General features: G+C 44.6%; 1 protein-coding gene and 1 long non-coding RNA gene across 9 annotated transcripts in view; both read right to left on the reverse strand.

Moving 5' to 3' along the window:
* Positions 1-21,081, reverse strand: part of FGGY (FGGY carbohydrate kinase domain containing) — a 418,690-nt gene that overhangs the window by 142,211 nt on the left and 255,398 nt on the right. The window lies entirely within an intron of this gene.
* LOC115298878 lies at positions 11,981-16,941 on the reverse strand. Its single transcript, XR_003911879.1, has 2 exons — positions 16,876-16,941; positions 11,981-12,602 (listed from the first exon to the last, which is right to left on the reverse strand). It is a non-coding gene; the product is annotated as an uncharacterized LOC115298878 (long non-coding RNA).

Raw genomic sequence — 21,081 nt, forward strand, 5'->3', positions numbered from 1 at the left:
TTGGACGAGAATATTTAATATCTCCTTTGTCTTTGCAATTATCTAAGATTCGATAAAGCAGAGTCATTCTTCCCCAGCTGGCCAATCAGAGTGCTCCAGCAAGCTCTTTCAACACAGACTCTGCCCTGTGGCTCCGAGGATCAAACTGGGTGGTCTCAAGGGGCTTCTCTAACTACCAACTTTGTTTTGCCACCTCTGTGACCGATGGCCAGGATTATCAGGGGCGTTTCTTGACTGTCAACTTCATGGGTTGTATTTAACGGCTTCCATCTATTCTGTCTTATATTTGCTGAGCACATATTCGGCAAGTAGTTATTAGATACACACTGAGTTCAAACTACTGTTTCCAACATGAAAGGATGCAGAAAGATGGGCATAAGAGTCATGTATCCTCCTGAGGTTTGCAAGCAGGGAGGAGCCAGTATGCAGAATGGATAGGAGGGTCACCCAGGTATCAAGTGATCTGTAAGTTTATATTTGTATTCAGACTTGGCCATAACCCTGATAGTATAAGGAGTCAAATATGCACAGCCCATTTTATAGCTGAAGACAAAGGCATGCGGAGGGTAGGCAAACTACCCAGGATCACAAGGATCAGAAATGGTACAGCAGGGATTAGAAGCGTCTCTCCATTTGTTCCTGCCTCTTTTCATGTCTGTGCCCACGCCGGCTCCACGAGTGGATGCCACTGGCTGAGTTTCATCCACGGCCGGCCGTGCTGCTATCAGCTGAGTTTCCCTGCGGTGCAAAAGCTCAAGCAAGGGAGCGCCTGCTCACACCTCTCGCTGGGAGAGATGACTGGGCTCAGAGCAGGGAGCTACCGCAGCAATTTCCGTTCTGCCTTGCCCCCACCCCTCACCCCGAGGTTGGCCTAAACCTCTGGCAGGGGCAGCAGGCAGGCTCCAGGCGCCAGTGGTCCTGGGAGGGAACAGGAGGTTTTGTTTTGAGTGCCCCCAGCCAGGTTGGGAATTTTAGAGGGTAGCCGCAGGCATGTGTGAGACTGAGTATTTCCGTGGTGGCTCATCTCTCCCTCCACATGGACTGTGCTATCGTCTTACTAGAAAAAAAACCATTTATACACATTCCAGCCAACTCCCAGCTCACTACACAGTGCAAAAAAGAGCAGAGAGAATTTGGTTTTGAGTAGGGCTCTTAGCATTGACCTCTATTTTTGCACTTCTCAGATTAAACTGTAGCGAGTTGCTTGCTCCTCCTATGAAATAGTGAGGAACCATATCTTCTCTCAAACACTACTTAGAACTCTCTGAACATGGTTTAGAAATGTCAGCATAGACCTTGGAGTCAGACAAACCTCAGCTTCAAGTCAGGTTAGGTTGTTTATTAGCCCTGTTCCTTTAAATCTCTCTGAGACTGTTTTCTCATCTATAAATGGGGGTAATCTCACCTTCCACAGAGTTTTGTGCCAGCCCTAAGTGGTATAAGGTGTATAAAAATCTTAGGACGTAATATTCCCTCAAGAAATGTGAAGTAACAGAGGGTTTAATTCCACTCCTTTTCGGGACAGTGGAAAGATCTAGAGTACAAAGTCCTGAGTTGGAGTCTGGGCTTTGCCTCTTCTTAGTTCTGTCCCTTTGGAAGATTCTTCTTCCTCTTCTTTCCTAGATGTACTCCTCTGTGCTGGTCTCACTCGCCACATCCCATAGGGTCAGCCCATCCACTGCCACATGTGCACTGACAACTTTTAGACCACTGAGTCCCAACTTTTCATCCCAAACTCAGATCCTATTCTTGAGTTCCCAACTGGACACCTGACCTGGATGTCTATTCAACATGTCCAAAATACAACTTGCCATCCTCCCTCCCAGTGCTGCTCTTGGGTTGGGGCCCCTGTCTGCCTATTTACCCAACCACCAGGGTACTCTTCTTAACCCTGACACTCCGACATCCTTCTCCTCGGACCCACAACAGTCATGCATACTGTCAACTCTATTTTTCATACAAAGCTGGTTTCTCCCCATTGCTACATTAATCCAGTCCTTCATTAAATCTCTGGTTTGATTATTCCAACAGTACTTAAGCTGGTTTCCCTGTCTCAAATACCTCCAAAAACCCTGCACAGAGAATCCAACTTCCTTACCTCCAATACAATGATCCTTCTAATACACAAACCCAATTATAATTTTGTCAGTCCCTTACCTCCTTTAGAAGTTCCCCACGATACAGGAGACCTTTTCTGACCTGGCTTTTATCTACAAGTCTGGCCCAGTCACACATGGTACATTTCCTCAACCTTTGCTCCATTATTTTTACTCCAACAAGCTCATCACAGCCTAGAAGTCCCCAAATGCATCACTGTCTTTCTCATCTGTATGTCTTTATAAGTTCTGTCTAAAAGGCATTCGTTCTGACCTCCCCCTGACTAACTCTTCTATGTCCTTTTATAGAACTTAGTTCAATATTATCTGCTCTGGGAAGTTTCTCAAACTCTGACCAGGTTATTATTTGCTTCTTCCTGTATCTTCCTTAAACCCTCTGTACCTCTATAGTGTAGATTCTTGTGACATAAATGTCTAAGCGTGGATACCTAGATCCATAATTCATATGGGATTTGATTACATCATTAAGTAATGCACACTTAATATGTTACATCCATATAATATGCTTTGTAAACCAAATCACACAAATGTAGCACATGGTTAAAATCATTAAGAACGTCACAGATATTTAGAGCTATAATAGAATAGAACACGTGTCCAATCACCTGTTAAGTGGCACACGGTTAACAAAGCTTCGGGTTTGCCAAAGTTTCCTTTGCTATATTTGGAGGTTTCTGAAAGGTTACGAGTCCTCCAGTATAGAGCATGCCCTTCCTAGAAATCCAATCCCTTTATTTCAGTTCGAGCAAAACAAGAACACATGAAACCTGCCTGCAGATCTCTCCTGGGGCTTAGCAGTTGAGCATGCGGGGAGGGCACTGAACGGGTTTGTCACCAGACCAAATAGTCCCCGAATTTGGGATGGAGGGAGGCAGCCCAATGTTGCTTGCAATGTCCTGAGTTATTTGCAAAGTATTTTGGACTGCTTAAACCCTGAATTCCTTATTCTTCATCATTCTGAAAGCCATATGTGATCACAACTGAAATTTAATCCATATGTGTCTCACATACACTTAAAACGCACCCAAAGTTGCTTTGCAAGAGACTGAATGGCCAAGAAAACTTTGAGGCTGTCCTAAAATTTCCCCCAATTTTCTCTCCCTTACAGACAAGAAACCACACTTGGCCTCCTCTATACAGATGCCTGACTGGCTCCAGTGAGCTCAGACCAGCTCTCAGCTTTGAAGGCTCCAAGAGCCGTGTGACCCCAAAGATATAAAATCATAGCATGCATCTTTTCGCAGCCTAAACAATCTGCGGTGGGTAAACAGTTATCGGTCCCTTTTGTGGACCCTGTGAGTAAGGGAGGAGGGGGTGGTGGCCTGAGTGGGGGAAGGGGAGGCAGCTAATGAGAGGAGAGAGGGCGTCCCTTCTTCGTGCTGGTCACCAGACGGTCCAATGTCACATCGTGAGCCGGACACTCTGAGTCAGAGCCCTATCTTCTACTTCTGTCACATCCCCAGGAATGAGCAGAGGACTAATTGAGAGCTTCTCAAATATGACCCAGCCACAGCCTCCCTTTGATTCTAGATGAGCTGTTAGGAACAGCAGCTCTCCCTTGCAGGTTCAGAAGTGGCCTTGGGCAGCCTTACAGCCGAGACCCATTGGCAGGTGTGGATGAGGATGGCACAGCCTTTTACTGTGGCAAGCGCACGGCGCCCTGACACACGGAGCCTGTCAGCTACCTTCTGACTTCTGACTGCTAAGTTGTGGACACTTTTTCTTCCTGTCCTGCCCCTGCTCAGCTTCTGCGTCTCCCTTGTTAGGACCCTTTGTTGTGAATACCAGTGTCTAGTCTCACATATTGTCTCATAAATCTGACCACAGATCTAGAGACTATCTGGGGGTCACTCTCCATGTTTAGTCCTAACTTGCTGTAAGGCTTTGGTCCTTGGGGCGTTCATCTAAGAAACGGGGCAAACAGGACCTCTTTTATAGACCCGTAAAGACTAAATGTGGCACAGTCTATTATAGGCCTTGGTATGGTGCCTGGTACATTCAGTGACCCAGGGAAATGGAGCCTTTATTAATATCATCACCTCCATACTGGCCAAGGTGTACTTCTTATTTACGGAGTGGATTACATGTAGGCATGTAACTTGAAAAAGCGAGATCTGACACCATCTTGACCGGAATTCTAAAGTAGGGTACCTCTAGAGCAGAGCAGGATAAGAAACAACATGATCACTCAGATGAATTCATTTCTATCTGCAAGATCTGTCACTAGGCATAAGCACAACTCGGGGCATAAAGACAAAGAGAATTCTGGCTGAATTATAGCAGGGCCTCTTTTGAAAAAAAGTCCACATTTCTGGGCAGATTCATCAATCACTGCCTTTTGGAAGCACTCCCCAAAAGACCCCACTCCTGCTTCTCAGGTTTAGCTCACGGAATTTGGGACCAGGGATGTGTCCACATAAGTCTGGACCTGAAGATTCCTGACCTCTCTCCCCTTCTGGCCTAGAAGATGAGAAGGCTAAAGTGGCCTTGCAAAGAGAACTAGAAACTATGCATAGACACCTGGGTGGTTCACGACTGAGGGGCTGCACAAGTGTCATCAACTGACAAATGTGTATCGAGTATTATTAGGGTGAAGGAGTTCATCCCTTACATCTTCTCTGTAACGAAGGAGACTGCAAGAGCATGAAGGAGTCATGATGGTTAGACAGGAGGAGGCCAGGAGAAAGATGGAGAGACAGGGTAGGACCTCCATGTTCTTGGGCCACCTAATACGTAACCAGAGACAGCACACAAGTGACACGTGTACCAGCACATCCATGCCAGACAGTGATAAGGGCCTGCCATCTCTGGGCCATGCTTCTGAATCCTACAGTGCCCTAGAGAGCCACCACCGTCAGCTGAAGAGACGTCTGTGCAAAGCTTCTGTCATCCCTGCATGGGGCAGGTTTATATCCATTCCCCCACCTGAGAGGCTGGCCAAGCCCCTGTCACCGGGTTTCGATGGCGAAGGGAAATGAGCTTCCAGGATGTTAATTCAAGCTTCCAGGCTCACAAAGCAGGGCAGAACCAGGCTTTCAAGTCAGATCTGACTCGAGAGTCCACAAGCTTCTCGTGATACCTTTTTAGAGAAAAAAGGTTGTACACAGGCAGAGAGCACCATCTCCCATATCCCTTCTGGGGCCAGCCCAGCTCCCTCTGTGCCCTGAATGGAATATGTCCCTTGAAAAGTCAATAGACAAGATGGGATTTTCCTTTGTTAAAGAGGAAGAGAGAGGGGGAAAAAAAAACAGCCCACACATTCCAGTGGTATCTTTTCCCTCTTCTCCATATTCAACAGCATTTCTTTGAGAATGCTAAGTGACTCTCAGGTTAAAAAAAGGAAAGACTTCAAAATTGCTTCCCTATTTGAATGAGTTCTTATGAAAGAGAAATGGCCCAAAGAGGTAAGGAGACTGGAGGAAGAAAGGGCACTCGGAGGGAAAGCCGGTGTCGGGAGATTGCCCTCACTCTATAAAAGACCATGCTAATAAGTAAGATATGTAAACGCTGTGGGACAATCAGAAACAAATGAAATGAGGGTTTGAGAGTAACAGTGTTCAGCTGTGGCCAAAGGCCAGGCAGCGGCTTTTGTTATGAATAGATCATCTGCATGTGAAACAGACCTGCTTTTAACCCTTGGCAGAGGCTATCCAGTGTGTAAGAATGTATATCGGGCCCATCTGGACTTCCTTAGAGAAAAGAAAAACAAGGGGTAACAGGGAAGAGAGGGGGAAAACAGCTATCTGTGAAATAATATGACATGATGTAGGGCAGGGTTACAGTTCTGCCAGGGTGGTTTAAATAGTTTCTGTGTTATTAATCAGTAACACATTTAGCTCGCAAAGTAACAAATGACAATTACAGTGGCTTTTTTTTGAAAGAAGGTATTACAAGTGATGGAGGTGGGGAAGGGAGCTAACATTTGCCAAGCACCTACTAGGTGCTGACTGTTTTATACACATTCTCATGCCTAATCTTCATGATAATCCTGCCACTTCCTTCAGTTTACAGATGAAGAAACTGTGACTCACAAAAGTTCCAAGCCTTGTTTATGGTCATCTACGATGCCAAGTGGCAGCATGGGGATTTGATTTGATCTGGCCAAAGGCCATGCTCTTATTATACCTGGAGGCCTCCTGGCTACTTAAAGAACCACAAAATTCCAATGAACGTACGGGGGCCGGGGACCAGCCCGTGCCCTTTCCTTTCCCGGACATTTGAGCTTCTTCTGTGGGTTTACAGGGCAGTGCCTAAGAGTGCTCTCAAGGAGCAAACCAAACCCAGTTTCTGGAGATCAGTGTGCTTCCCTCCGGTCCTGCCTTCCTCCCTTCTCCCCACTCATCATGCGGCAATCAGAGACAAGATTAAATGAAATTGGCCACCAATGCCAGCCTGGCTTCCAGGATGTGTGAATTCCAGCAGAACTCTCTGTGTGTTGATACCCTGTGTGTGTATGGGGGGTAGACTTATTCGCCATTGGCCTGGCAATTTGAGAATCTGGCTCTCACCTGAGGGACAGATGTCAGAGTGAGGCGTAAGAGCTATTTTTCCACTTCACTGGCCTGCACTCAAGGTGGTGACTGAGCACTAGTTGTGGTAGGAGGGAATGTCCCCACACAGCTGCCTCTGGGGGGTATAGAGAAGGGTGCTGGGATTAGAGAGGCTGGGGGGCTCGGGAGACTGCTTCCTCTAGGCTGACTGGTGCCGTAGAGAGAGGTGGTTTGGATTAGCCAGGTCAGGAATCACAACTCCATGATCAAGCTAGGAGGCCCTGGCAAATGCCGGTTTCCTCCAGCATAAAAGGCACACAAGAATATTCATCTTGGAGGAGGTTTGGGAAGATTAGAGGCAACGCAGAGAAAGCCCTGACATGCCGCCCGCACAAAATAAATAATCAACAATTAAGAGCTGCACTCTTGTTTTCTTACAGCCAGGAAATGTTTCATCTATATTCTTCCGAGTTCAGAGTACAGAGCAGTCTGCTTAATCCCGGTAAGGTACAAACAACAGCAGTGCCAGTAGAGGGTGGGAAGAGCTGGAGATACAGTGAGTTTTAAGTGGAAGAAATCTGAGTCTCATTTTTCAGGCCAGACCAGGAGGACTATTTGGATCTCAAGGTGGACTCCTACTGGGTTCATGGTAAAAACGTCATCTAACGTTTACACTTGAGGCATTTCTGTTAATTGAGGCTTTGCACTCATTTGTCAAGAGTTTATAGACTAGCTGCCTTCTAGGATTGAAGAGCTATTATCTGAGATCATGCAGGCAAGAACCTGGTGTGGTTTCCCACACACAGTAGGTGCCTAATGGGTAATGAGGGGGGGCCCGGGAAGCATGTGGGGACCTCTGAGAACCAAGATTCTCTGGGAGACACTTCATGCATTTCTTCAGCAAATATTTAATTGAGCACCGACTATGGGGTTCAGGTTCTGGGGAAACAGATGAAAAAGATACTGTCCTTGTCCTAGTTTTCAGTGTAGTCAGGATGTATGACACTTAATCTAAGAATAGCAAGAAACTCGGATAAGCACTTGAATAAAGGTGTAAGTTCTTAGTATAACAATGGCATGAAGACAGTGTTATGGTTTGGCTGGGAGGTAGAATTTACAGTAATAACAAAAATCCCACAAATGTGAAATTACCATATACTATGAGCAAAGGACTGTGTTAAGTGGTTTTATGTGCACTATCTCATTTAATAATTATTGTAGGCCTGAAAGACAGGTATCAGTATTCCCATTTTACAGATGCAGGAACTGAGGCTTAGAAGAATTATATAACTTGCTCAAGGTAAGGCTGGAAGCAGGAGATATGAAAAAAAAAATCAAACCTATGAGTGGAAGAACAGGCAGACGTTAGATCATGAAGGTTCTATCATGACATGCTAAGTAACTGGAATCTTCCTCTTGAAGGCAAAGGGAAAATACTCCCATGTTTCGGTTACTTTGTAGCTAGAAGCCCAGGAACCCACTGCCCATCACCCTCTCAAGCACGTATTCAGGATTACCAGAGCTGGAGTTGCAGAGCGGTTCATTTTAGTTTGTTCTGATTCACAACTGAATGCATAATGAATGATAATCACCTGTTATGTTGCCCAAAAGTTCTTGTGGTCACAGGCTACGTAAGTGTTCCGCTCAGAGCGGGGCCTTCTCTGGCCCTCCAGGCCCTCGAGCCTCCAGATCGACTTCATGATGTGTAAGTACATGTGGTTTCTTCTATTTTGCTAAGTCAACAGTTCCAGGGAGGAAGAGGCTGTGCATCAAAATATGTTTATCCAAAAGCCCTTCCCTGTCTCATCTCATTCTATCCATCTCCTCTGGCCTAATTCACCCTCCCATAGCTTTCGGCTCCTCTATGCTTTAAATGGCCCCAAACTGCTTACCTTGACCTTGGAGTTTTAGGCTACCTGACCTGCATTTTTAAGAATTTATAATAGTTTATTGTCAAATTGGTTTCTATATAACACCCAGTGCCTCTCCCCACAAGTGCCCCCCCTCCATGACCATCAGCCCCTTCCCCACCTCCCCCTTCACTCTTTGGTTCCTTTTCAGTATTCAATAGTCTCTCATGATTTGTATCCCTCGCTCTCCCCAACTCTCTCTCCCCCTTCTCCTCCCTATGGTCCTCTCTGACCTGCATTTCTAAACCACCTGATTCTGCCCTGATTTGGTTCACATCTGGCCCAAGAGGCTTGCTCCATCCCTCATCCATGTCATGCCTGCTCCACAGGGCTTAGCCTCCAAATTTAGTGTTCCAAATCCTGACTTACCCTGATGACTTTGGCTAAAAGGCACTCCGCTAGCTCTCCCCGCTCTGAAAGTCTGGTTAACATCATCCACCAGAATTGGACTCAACTGAGGGCCCCGGTCTAGTACCCACAACCTACAGAGGTGTTTCAGCCTATGGCCAAGGGTAAAGGTACTCAACCACGAGGTGATACCACACATCCACACATAAAGACTATTCCTGGGGCCCCTGGGTGGCTCAGTTGGTTAAGCATCTGACTTCAGCTCAGGTCATGATCTCACTGTTCATGGGTTGGAGCTCTAGGTTGGGCTCTGGGCTGACAGCTCACAGTCTAGAGCCTGTTTCAGATTCTGTGTCTTCCTCTCTATCTCTGCCCCTCCTCTGATCATGGTCTGTCTCTCTCTTTCTCTCTCAAAAATAAATAAACATTAAAAAATTAAAAAAATAAGACTGTTCCCCATTCAATATCCCCCACTCTCAATGTGCCAATGCCCCTCAGAGGTCTCCGTGCTACAGAGGGTTTCCAGACGGCGGTCACTACTTCCACCAAAGCTTGATACCTCTAGAAAGTAGGAAAGGCCACCGTTTTTTAGATAAAGAGATGGAGGCCCTGAAAAATCAAATGCATCGCTCATGTTCACCTAGGCAGAGACTGTCAGTGTCAAAATTAAGACCCTTCTTTTTATTTCTAAGTCCAGTATGTCCTCCATTGACTAATATTGAGAATGGATGTACATGATTTCAGAGAGGTCAAAAACCCCTTTATATTCTGCCAAGACCATCATCCTTCTGGTCTCCTGTAGGATGGCAAGCGAGAGGAGAGCCTTGCTCACTTAATTTGAAGCTTTGATTTTGGTAAGGAGACAGATGTTGCAGAGGGACACATCCTGTATCAGCTGTAGCACAGAATAGCGAGGACATGGATGTGTTTTATTCTTCTTCGTGGCAGTCGAGAACAGACACTATGAGGTCATCAGCGTCAGGTGAGAGGCCCTCCTGCACAGGCCACGCCAGACCTCCTGCAGAAGTTCACGGAGCCACTCAGCAACAGCGCTCCAGCATTAGAGACACCGAGACATGGCTGTGGCATTCAGAGATGGTGGGCTCCTTTGGATCAATACTGGGAGAGTCTTCCAGAACACTGCCCTTCAAGGTCTCAAAGGGGGAGCACTCACCACCACCACAGCTCCAAACCTTGTCTCGCTTCATAGGGGACTCCTGCCGAGTGACTGTTTCATGCAAAACTGACCAAAAGCCAACTCTGTCCCAGGGACTGTACTAGACACTAGTGATACAGAAATGGAAGGGCCACAGTACCACGGTCGAGGATGTCACAGCCACACGAACAAGGAAGACTCATGCCCAGGTAACTGGCAACAAACAGGGAGGAGAATGCCCTGTGACAGTGGCGTGTGCTGTGGGAGCACACAGATACTCCACCTCAGGGATTCCAAAAGCTTCCAGGAAGAAGTGATCCTTGAGCTCAGACCAGAAGGCTAAGTGGGAGTTGTTAGACAGGAGAAGGGAGAGGAAACAAAGGAAGAAGCATCAGGGAGTACAGGACATCCTGGAGCAGGGCTGGAAGAGAGAGAATGTGAAGGGGAATAGTTCCATGCTGGGGTGATGGGTCGTCATAGGCCATGCTCTGCCGAGAGTCATGAGAAGGCTATGGGATGAGAATAATTACCTTAGGGGGAATGGAAAAGAGAAGGATGACATGTTTCAAAGTGGTAGGAGAGTGGGGCGCCTGGGTGGCTCAGTCGGTTAAGTGTCCGACTTTGGCTCAGGTCATGATCTTGTGGTTCGTGGGTTCAAGCCCTGCATCAGGTTCTGTGCTGACAGCTCAGAGCCTGGAGCCGGTTTCAGATTCTGTGTTTCCCTCTCTCTCTGCCCCTCCCCCACTCATGCTCTATCTCTCTCTGTCTCAAATATAAATAAACTATTAAAAAAAAAGTGGTAGGAGAGATCCTGGCTAAGACCTTTTTCCTCTCTGGGACTCCATTCTGTCATCTGCAAATGAGAGAACTGAGTTAGATTATCTTTACACGTTCCTTCTGAGTCTCCCGTTCTGGTCATCGAATGGATGATTACAGTTACAGAAATATTCTTCATGCTCTAATAGAGTTGGTAGCCACACATTATGGATGGGTGCCTGAAAAATGGGTTGAGCTCTGATGAAGGAGAAAGAACACAGGATGTGTCTTCAAGTGACTTAAAATCAAAGCTAGGTGTGCCACTTACTATGCGACTGGGTAAGTCACTTATTCTCCCATCTACAACACAGGGAGAGCGATGCTTTGGAGGGACACTGTAAGAAACAGAGAATATCAAGTATGTTAAGATATCCGGCACATGGGGCGCCTGGGTGGCTCAGTCGGTTAAGTGTTCTGCTTCAGCTCAGGTCACAGTCTTCCGGTTCATGAGTTCGAGCCCTGTGTTGGGCTCTGTGCTGACAGCTCAGAGCCTGGAGCCTGCTTTGGATTCTGTGTCTCCCTCTCTCTCTGACCCTCCCGTTTGTGCTGTGTCTCTGTCTCTCTCAAAAATAAATAAACTTAAAAAATTAAAAAATATACCCAGCATATAAGCAGTTACTCAAATGTCCACCGACTGTATTGACTGGACTAGACAGACTGTAGCTTGGTGTATTCTTTCAACATGTACTCTGTGTCTGTTACATGTAAGGCCCTGAGTATGCATGGATACGTGAGACATGGCTGCAGCCATTGTGGGCTCCAGGTCTACTGCAGAGATACACGTTTAATACATTTTTGTAGAATCATATGAGCGTAAACAACACATATGAATCAAACACTACAGTAACACAAAAGAAGGGGAAATTATTTATGCCTGGGGTCATGGTATTCCTACCCATGCCCAGGCCAAGCTTTAGGGAAGAGCTACTATTTAAGTAGGTTATCAACAGTTTATGAACAAGCTGGGTAAGATGCTGTTTAGTATGTCTCACTCAACACAAGTTGTGAGGGCATGTTCTCTCTAGGTCCAATTGTGCCCGATGAAGACTTTTTCAGCTGGGGATTCTAACCAAACTCTTCTTCATGCAAATGGTCTCAGGAAATAAAAAATAATGAATCAGTCAAAAGGAGGAGACAGGGAACTAAAGCATTAGTTCATCTATACATTTTTAACTTTTTCAAGTTCTGTCATGAAATATTACCATGTTCTTGGTCAAAACCCTAATGGGATCTTAGCAGGGAGGCACAGAGCTGCAGTGACTATCAGCCTGGCCTTGCAAACTCTTTTCAGGGAAGATCTAAAATGACCTCGTGTGATCAACAGTCCAAAGCCATTTCCCCCAGGTATAAACTAGATAAAAAGTTAATCCGTGCCAATAGTGACTTAGCCACCACTTAGCATTATATTATAAATGATCAGGGTGTGTCAGCTCTTACATAGGCCAAGTGAGGGAAAGAATTCTCACTTTCCATGGTCACAGGGACGGACACTGAGTGGAAGAGGTGGGCTTTTTCCTGAACATTAAATGAAAGAAGTTTGAGGAAAATGGCTGATGTAGAATATGCCCTTGGAGGTCTGCACGGTGAAGAAGAGGAAGAAGAATATTAGCAGGAGAAAGAGAAGGGAAAATACATGTGGTGGGGCTGACGGGTTGAAAATTCTAGATTTTGGATGCACAACTGCTGCATGGAGATCAAAGACAGCTACTTTCCAGTTTTACAACATGAGAAGGACCTGCGGTTGCTGAGTTAGTCATCTGTAAACCTAAAAATCAAGAAAGAACACAGAAGTCAGAGAGGCAGTACGATGTAGTGGTTACGTGCATGAACTTGATTAAAGTGAAACATAACAGAGAGCTATGAGTTCTGGGGAGAGAAATTAAACCTGGCCACAGCAGTGGCACAGAGGAGGGGTATGGAAATGCAGTCTCAAAGGACGCACAGAATTTAACAGGCTCAGCTGGGGCTGGGCTGTAAGGAACAGGAGTCAAGGGAAGCTTTCATGCCTGAAGGAATGGCATGTGGAAAGGCTAATCGGTTAGGAAGCATTCCTTCATTTAAGAAGTATTTTAAGGGGTACTTGGGTGGCTCCATTGACTGAATATCTGACTCTTGCTTTCAACTCAGGTCAGGATCTACCAGTCGTGGGATCAAGCCTTGCTTCAGGCTCCATGCTCATGCCTGCTTGGGATTCTCCCTCTCTCTCTCTCCCTCTCTCTCCCTCTCTCCCACAGCCACCCCCCCTCTGCTCTTTCCCCATTTGCACACACACACTCTCTCTCTCAAAAATGAAAACCAAAAAAAAACAAAAACAAAAACAAGTATTTCTGGAATAGAAACGTCTATTATATTCAAGGCATGGTTCAAGGGTCCAAAAACATAGCTAGAAAAAACACAGTCCTACTTTCATGGAACATATAATCTGTTGGAGAGTGAGTGATAAAAACACATGAATATTCAGATATACAATATGTCAGCTGTGACAGTACTGTTTAGAAAAATAAAGCAGGAGAGAGAGGTTAAGTGGTGTGGTGAGGGCAAGCATTGTTATTTTAATAGAGGGTCATCTGGGTGGACCTTAATTATGAGGCTGTATTAAGCAAAGACTGTGAGGGAGTGAAGCATGCAGTTAAGTGTGAAACAAGCAGAATGGTAAGAGCAAGTGCAAAGGCCCTGTGGCAGGGATGAGCTTGCTATCTTACATAAGCAGTGTAGCTAGAGTAGTGTGAACAGGGAGAAGAGAGACAGATGAGGGTAGAAAAGTGAAGAGCAGTAAGTGGGGGTATAAGAATGGGATACAGGGTCAAGAGAGTTTTCTCCTCCCTCCCCCCGCTCCCTCCGGCTCCTTAGAAGACAGCTATTACAACGTGCTATAAAGGTAAAAGATTAAGTCACGGAGGAGACCTGTCAGTGTGGGAGGGGGAAGGGAGAATGGATAGAACCTTGTGTCTGTTCTAGTTTATTGAAGGATGTGTACAGGTAGGTGGTATATGATGGGAAAACAGCTGTCTTCCCTTATCTACTCCACATTAAATTAGTTCTGTCAACAGTTTTCATTGTCCTGAGATGGAATTTTAGGTGGATTCAAAGTACTCCTAACCTCTTCAATAACAAGAAGTCCACTGTCCACCTTCAAGCATTAGATGTGTGCACTTCATTGTAATAACCAAAACTCCCCTCTCAGTGAATTAAAACCTCTCCCTCCTACAGCTGGACTTTACTTCAGGCTTAGGAGCATAGCTGGAGAAGGGGGAGCTATGCACCCTCTCTGGGTCCTTGCTCCACCTTCTCCATCGGCTAGCTGGCTGCTGCTTAGGCCCGGTACTCCACGAAGGAGGTGGGGTATCTAGGGAAGATCTTGCTTGACTGATAATGGTCGTGACTGGACTTCCATACGTCCTCGAAGTGGGGTGCCTATCCGGTAAGGACTCTCCGGTCACATGGTCTTGCTGAGTCAATATCCCCTGTGGGGACTCCCTCCACCTCCCCACAGTACCGTGTTTGAAGCTAGCTTGCTCTCTGTCCACTGCGCTACAGCCGACTCCCTTTCAGTCCTGGCCTCCAGGGGGGCTACCCATCTCCTGGCGTCACACCGCTCCTCCAACTGAACAGTCTGGATGAGGTCCCACTTAAGACCTGCCCAGCTGACTCCCTTGTCCTGGATCCACATAGAGCTTTGCCTTGTTTTTAGTGGACATACATGGTATTCCCAAAGCAGCTCTCACTTCGTGCTTACTATCTCAGATACAACAGTCAGCCTCAGGCTCTTTCCTTAGTCCTCACCTCTGACTTCCTCCATCTCTATCTTACATCCTCAGGGCGAGTTTTTACCATCTTTTACCAAGTCCTGCATAGGTGATCATTCTCTGCGGCCTCTTCCACAAACTCCAGGTAAGGAAAACCCCTCTTGTAAGAGCCCATTAGATATACGTGAAGCAGAGAGTGTGTTGGAAGAGAAGGTGGACAGAGCCAGAGAGGACTAAACAAATCGACCTTTACTTTCTAGGCAAGAGGGTATCATCAAAGGCCTTCTGAACAGAGTCCCCATGTTGAGAAAAGGTATCAAATTTGAGACACGGGACATTGTAATATCAGGTGTTATATTAACTAACTTACTAAATGAAGTTCCCCTTTGAAATGGGAAGTACACACAGGATTAAAACCACCACCATCCTGTATTTTAAACTACGGAGACATTGTCACCTGACTGTCTGCCCATTTTATGATAACCAGCCTCCCTCAGTTGTTCCCCAATCAATCGATATTTGTGGTTACTCAAGTGTTCATCTTCTTGTATGTAAACTTTAAACCTGCCACTGCACCTAACCCCTGTCCATTTTAACATTGGGATTCTAAACTTTCTGGTCACACAATAAGGCAGCCCTTTGTGAATACTTTTGACTTCATTCAAAATAATCACTTGCATTACTTCACGGACAACATATATAAATTGAAAGACAGTGGCAGGAGATGAATGGCTAACTTTAAGGAGAAAATGAAATAAGCAATTATCCTATTAAAGGGAGTATTTAATTTTTGTCCTGATTGAATCATCTTTAGCTACCTGGCTTCAGTTCAAATAAATGTGAATCTTTAGAGGCAAAGTCTAATGGCCACTGGCAGAATGTTCTGGGACTGAGTTCCTTCATATGTCAGACGCCTAGCTGATGGTGCCAGGTGCTGAGGATGTAAGAAAGGCAGCACCATGAACTCAATTCATTTTATGAAGGGTATGGAAAGTAGTGCGATTTTTGGCTCCCTTTAAATAATCATTTGATAAATTCAATTCATTCATCCAACAAATGCGTATTAAATATCTTCCATCCATTCATTCGTTTATTCATTCAATAATGAATGTCTAATTAAGTCCCAGGCACTGTGCCAGCCACTGAGGCTATCATAGTGAGTCAACGGTCACTGCCCTCATGAAGTTCAGTGACGGAGCTGTGTGGCTGTGGAATTGGACTGTCAAATAAAACAATCTTTAGTGGCTATTCAAGCACAGGATACTGATCATCTGTCCTGAATGCTATAGAAGATCATTTCCTCAATGTCATATATATATATAAATCTCCAGCAAATATCATGCTTGCTGGAGAAAGTTTAGATACATTCTCTCCAACATAAGGAACAAGATGAGGTTACTTATTACTGTAACTGCTCAACAAAATAGTGGAAGTCCTGACAAATGTAATCAGACAAAAATTCACAACAACAAGAGGTATTGAGAAGGAAAGAGACAAAAGTTTGCAGGTGATATGATCTCACAGTCATAGCTCATACTGTCCCCTCTGGTTGGACCACTCTTCTTTTCTAAGCAGAATATTATAGTTCAATGTCAGGCCTTACAGAAGCCTTCCCTCACCATCATTAGATCACCTACCTCTATAGTTTAAAAATTACTCTGAAAGGTCTTATGCATGCAGACAGTGCATAACACATATACATTTTAAAACTGAGTAAGAGAGTATTTCACAAGGTTAGTGAATATGAGATCAATGTTTGAAAATAAAATGTATTTCTCTACCCAAGCAATAACTCAGTAGGAAATAGAAAAGAAAACTAAATGCAATTCATAAAAGGGATTGAAAGTTACAATATAAGAATCTGATTCCTTTGCTTTATCTGTGTTCCTCTGCCATACATGAATTAGGGTATAGATATAAACTAACAAATTTTATTTTTACTTACTCCTAAACAGGGATTTCACTTCTTTCACAACAGGTGTGTGTGGAATGCTAAATAATGCTCCCCCATCCCAGACAAAAAAAACAAAACAAAACAAAACAAAAATACACCCATGTCCAAATCCCTCCAACCTGTGAACGTTGTCTTTTAAAGCAAAGAAAAAAAAAAGATTTTGTAGATATGATTACGTCAAAGATCCTGAAATGCGAAGAGAATCCAGGTGGGCTCTAAATGCAATCATAAGGGAGCCTGACCACAGATGTGGAGAAGGCAATGTGACTATGGAGGCCAAGATGAGTGAGGTGGCCACAGGCCACCAGGATTGCAAAGAGACAAGGAACAGATTCTACCCTGGAACCTTCAGAGGGAGTCGGTTCTGCCAACATCTGGTCTCAGCTTGGTGAAACTGATTTTTGGACTCCTGGTCTCCAGGACCTTAAGAAAATAAATGTGCATTGCTTCAAGTCACCAAGTTTGTAGTAATTTGTCATAACAGCCATAAGAAACGAATATAAATATTGAATATGTTTTAAATACTGCCTCAATAACATGTGTGCACACACAGATATTATAGTAACACATGTAATATAAAACTGATGAAAAAAAGAATGGAAGTATGGCAAACAGAAGGTTCAATATTTTAGCCTGAGGGTTCAATTTCAACTCTGAGCGGCCTGGTTTCCAGGGTTAGAAGACAAAGATGATCAGTAATACAGCTTTTATTTCTGGAAAAGAGAAGATAGTGATGTTCAGATTAAACATCACTTTACCAATCATATAAATTCTAAAATTCTCCAGGAGGTCTTTCAAGGGGGTAAAATGAGTGACATGTTAACTCAGATAGTAAATGTAGGCCCGGCCTTCACGGGACTAACACTTTTTTCTTTTAACTTTTTATTCAAAAATGATTTCAGACTTAAAGAGAAATTTCAAAGACAGAAGAATTCTGTATACCCTTTACCTAGGTTCTGCCAATATTCTGCATACATATTCTACCTATATTTTATACATGTGCCTCAATTCTTTTTCTGAATCATAGATATAATGCCCATTTACTCCTAAATACTTCAGTATGTATTTTAGCAAAACAAGGATATTCTCTTACACAGTTGTTATCATAACTGGAAATAAACACTGATATTATGCTATCATTTAATCTATGGACCTTACTCAAATTACATCACCTGTCCGCAAAATGTCCTTTACCTTGAAAGAAAAAATGTGAGACCACACACTGCCTTCAGCGTCAGGTCTCTTTGGTCTGCTTTCATCTGGAACCCTTCTGTCTTTACCTTTCGTGACCTGGATATATTTGAAGAGGAGAGGCAAGTTATTTTGTGGAATACCTCTCAATCTGGCTTTCTGACGTTTCCTCAGGATGGGATTCAGGTTACTTATCATTGTCAGGACAGCCACAAGTTGGGGAGACCTTTGCTAAGAGCCAAGGGCAAAACATTTAGTTTTTATATAAAAACACAGCTGACAGTGTTAACCAAAGAAGCTCCTCTCCTGTCCGTCTAGTCTGCCCAAGGAATCACTGGGCCCCCGCTGCTGCCCACCTCGACCTTTGGTCACTAGGCAGGGGCTGATCACGGAAGGCTGGGTGTCGCGCCTACAGAGCCTATGTTGTATCCACCCTGCAATGCTGGTGTTTTGCTGCACAAAGAGTCACTACTGCATCTTTTAAACATTCTTCCAATCTATCCACTTCTCTCCACCTCCCCCACCATAATCCAAGGCAAGCTGCCATGATGTCACCTCCCAACCGGACCCCTAATCTCCTTCTATCTGGTCCTCTAAGCATCCACTCTGGTCTCTCTCCAATCTGTTCTCCAAATTGTAATTGTTTGGATCCTATGTAAGTCCAATTATGTTACCCACTATACTTAAAACATTTCAGTGTCTCTTAAGATAAAAGACCAAAATCTTTCATTAGGCTTATAAATTCAGCCAGCCCTGCCCCTTTTTGCTTCTCCACCTTAACAGGTGCCAGTCTACCCTCCTATGTCACCTTGAATCTGCCAATTCCCATCCTCCCCCCATTTTCCTGCCGCAACTTCTGGACTGCTTTTCTTCTCAACCATCACCATGTGGGCACCTCCTTCCTTCCTTTCAGACTCTGCTTAGCTACCTAATCAGCTCTAACATCACTGCCTTACAGAAGCCAACCACCCAAACTATATTTGTCACTTGGCTTTATGCTCTCATTATTGTTCCTTTGCTTTACAGCTCCTATACATCATATATACAGAAGAGCATATAAAACATATGTGTACATTTTCAAGACTAATAATAAGTTCTCATGGATCTTTCACCAGTAAATGCCACCTCCCCAGCTTCATTCTATGTCAACAATCGGCATCTCCAGGCATGTAATTCACTAGGTTCCTGATATTTGTGGCAATCATATCTTTTCCTGACTTTCCAGGTTTGGCACCTATATATGCATTTCTAAAATGCATGGTGTCTTTTGCCTTTTTTTGGCTTGCCTATGAACAAAGTGATTCTGTATTTCTTTCATATCCTGTTTCTTTCACTTAAAATTGATCCCTCTATGTTGTTCAGCTAGCTTTAGTTCCTTCATTTTAAATGTGTACACCACTGTAGGAAAATAAGACAGCCAAGTTAAATCCATTTTGTGATGGGTAGAAATTTGGGTTGATTCAAATTTGGGGCTATGATGAGAAATAACACAATGAATACTTCTGTACTTATCCCTGGGTACACAGAGATACCCAGAAGCAATAGTTGTTTTAGGTTTTTACCTGGGAATGGAACTGGTGGAGTGCAGCCTACATGCATATTCAAAAGGCATTGCTTTTCTGTTTTCCAAAGCGATTGCACCAGTTTATACTCCCACCATCAGGATATAAATGTAGAGCACTTACCAAGGTCTGTCATCATATATTTTTGTGACTGTTTGCTTAATATCCTTCCCTTCCACTGGATTGTCAGGTCAGTGTCTACTTGTGCTCACTATTGTCACTCCAGCACTTGGCATGTCATAGATACTCAAAAATAACTGTCTGCATAAAAGAAGGCACCCTGGATAAGAAAGTTTAAATATCTCAGACGTGAACACAGGTCTGACTTCAGAACCCATGTCTCTTCTACCACATTGTATTTTCCTTATCTCAAAACAATGAAGATGATTTGTATCCTACTTAATACTTCCCGGTGTAATGGCAGTAATGGAGTAAGATTATAGATGTCAATCTCACAGACACGGAGTGCGTATTAAGGATCCAGCAGTGTGCTGCCCCATGCACCTGGACGCAGAGGTCCACAGATGGGGTATATGAAAGCTGGCTATCAATGGCGAATGCCTCATGAATGTACGTGGATTAAGATTACTTTGTAGAGGAAGACTGGGGTTTCATATATCACTGCAGGGAAAATGAGGGAGACCAATTAATGCTTTCAAGTCCAAGCTGCACCTGTGTCCCAAATTATTCACCAGCACAAACAAAAGGAGCTTGCTCCAAGCCTGAGCAGAACAAACATTTTAAAATGCTTTCACCCAGGTGGCATCAGGGATTCAGGAAGGGCTGGGCACAGAACGGGATTAAACTCTGTGCTTCGGCTTGGCACTGTAGGTTCAAAAGTAAACTCTGGCTTCCTATTTACACTGAGAGATCTTAGGCCTTTGTGGTTTCCTGTTGCATCCTGGTGTGTCTGTGCTCTGTTTCTGTGTTTGTCTGCCCAGAGCTGCAAATGGGGCCTTGCCCTGCTTCACTTCATTCTGCTTTTCAGGAGGAAATAAGAATTCTAGTCTCTGATTGTTGGCAGATTCTACCAGGTACTTTATCCAACTGCAGACTTCCTAGGCCATCTGCACCTAAGCCCACCAAGAGGGACTTCCTTTGAAAGGAAGAGGATTCAAGAAACCCCCTAGCGTGTCCAAAACCCACAGAGACTCTCAAACTTGACTTCTTTCTGTTTGTAGTCATTTACATTCACTTACTTCACTCTTACATTCATCAAGTGTAAATTTTGAGTCCTCCTATACACAATGATCTGCAAAGCCCCGAGGAAGCAGTGATGGAAAGATTTAACGGCTACTCCTGGGAAGCTGAAAGTGGTTTTCTGGCAAGTCCCACATTAGAATCACTTGGGCACATGTTAAAAGTATAAACTAGTATATACTCCCTCCCAGCCAGACGTACTCAGTCAGACCCTGTGGGAGTGGGGCCTGGGGAACTGCATTTTTAGGAAGTTCCTCAGGTCCATTTTATGCATGTTAACGGTGAGCTAACAGCGTGGGTTCCAAGGAGATTTTCCAATCACAATGGGGCTAGTGACAGAGAATCAGGAGCACTTCCCCCGATGGGCCAGATTTTCCCCAGCTGCCAGATCCTTCAATTTGAGCAAATAAGAATGCAGGGACCAGGCTCGGGGTTTTCTCACACAGTATCTGAGTCTTGGCCCTATCACTGGCTAGCTCTGGGACGCTGCACAAGTCACTGTTCCTTTGAGCCTCTGAGCACCGAGTGTTGAATGTAAGTGGCAAATCACTGAATTCTACTCCTGAAACCAATACTGCACCATATATTCAC

The sequence above is a fragment of the Suricata suricatta genome, chromosome 8 (genome assembly GCF_006229205.1).
Source record: "Suricata suricatta isolate VVHF042 chromosome 8, meerkat_22Aug2017_6uvM2_HiC, whole genome shotgun sequence".
In the NCBI taxonomy this organism is placed as follows: Eukaryota; Metazoa; Chordata; class Mammalia; order Carnivora; family Herpestidae; genus Suricata; species Suricata suricatta.